The sequence below is a fragment of the Schistocerca piceifrons genome, chromosome X, assembly GCF_021461385.2.
Source record: "Schistocerca piceifrons isolate TAMUIC-IGC-003096 chromosome X, iqSchPice1.1, whole genome shotgun sequence".
Lineage (NCBI taxonomy): Eukaryota > Metazoa > Arthropoda > Insecta > Orthoptera > Acrididae > Schistocerca > Schistocerca piceifrons.
This window is the reverse complement of record NC_060149.1, coordinates 615,451,327-615,452,422: the sequence shown is the minus strand read 5'-3', so window position 1 is coordinate 615,452,422 and position 1,096 is coordinate 615,451,327. Positions and strand designations below refer to the sequence as shown.

Sequence of the window (1,096 nt, the reverse complement as noted above, 5' to 3'; positions counted from 1 at the left end):
TCTAAGGGGACGTTTCAACCATCCTCTTCTTCTGTGCGAATGCACAAACAGTGCCCAAACTCTTACGGGAATCGGCAATGCGCCGTGAGTAATGAGTATAATGGGCGGGGGCACTACGAATGTAGTGCGGGACAATACGTTGAGAATGTGGGTTTCATGGAAGGCGTGCCAGAGATAAATCCCTGCAGTCGCGCCATCCTCTGTGTCCTCGGTGGCTCAGATGGATAGAGCGTCTGCCATGTAAGCAGGAGATCCCGGGTTCGAGCCCCGGTCGGGGCACACTTTTCATCTGTCTCCGTTGACGTATGTCAACGCCTGTAAGCAGCTAAGGGTGTTCATTTCATTCTAATGAGCTGCTTGGTCACCGATGGTATCTGTTCTTTCGGACATGTCCAAAAGAACAGATACCATCTTAGTAAATATGAATGTAAATTGTTACAATCTTTTCCATTGTTGATGTTCCTCGGCTGTTGAGTGATAATTGAAAGAATAATTTCGACACAGTGACTTCATCTCCGAACTCGACGTCTCCATGTGCCCACATAGGATACCCCTACTCGAGAGTCTCTGGCGCAGCCCAGTCGTCACCTGAGCCTGTCGTTGGGTACGAGCAGACTCGACTTGCTTACAAGGGAACCTCCCCATCGCGCCCCCCTCAGATTTAGTTATAAGTTGGCACAGTGGATAGGCCTAGAAAAACTGAACACAGATCAATTGAGAAAACAGGAAGCAGTTGTGTGGAACTGTGAAAAAATAAGCAAAAATATACAAACTGAGTAGTTCATACGAAGATATGCAACATCAAGGACACTAAGAACGCAGCAGTGCCGTGGTCTCGTGGTAACGTGAGCAGCTGCGGAACGAAAGGTCCTTGGTTCGAATCTTCCGTTGAGTGAAAAGTTTAATTTTTTATTTTCAGTTTATGTGACAAACTCTTATGTTTTCATCACTTTTTTGGGAGCGATTATCGCATCCACAAGAAAACCTAAATCGGGCAAGGTAGAAGAATCTTTTTACCCATTCGCCAAGTGTACAAGTTAGGTGGGTCGACATCATATTCCTGTCATGTGACGCACATGCCGTCACCAGTGTCGTA

The 1,096-nt window shown here is 46.5% G+C and overlaps 1 non-coding gene across 1 annotated transcript; it reads left to right on the top strand.

Moving 5' to 3' along the window:
* Positions 1 to 205: 205 nt before the first annotated feature.
* Positions 206 to 279, top strand: Trnat-ugu. The gene has a single exon. It is a non-coding gene; the product is annotated as a tRNA-Thr (tRNA).
* Positions 280 to 1,096: the final 817 nt, after the last annotated feature.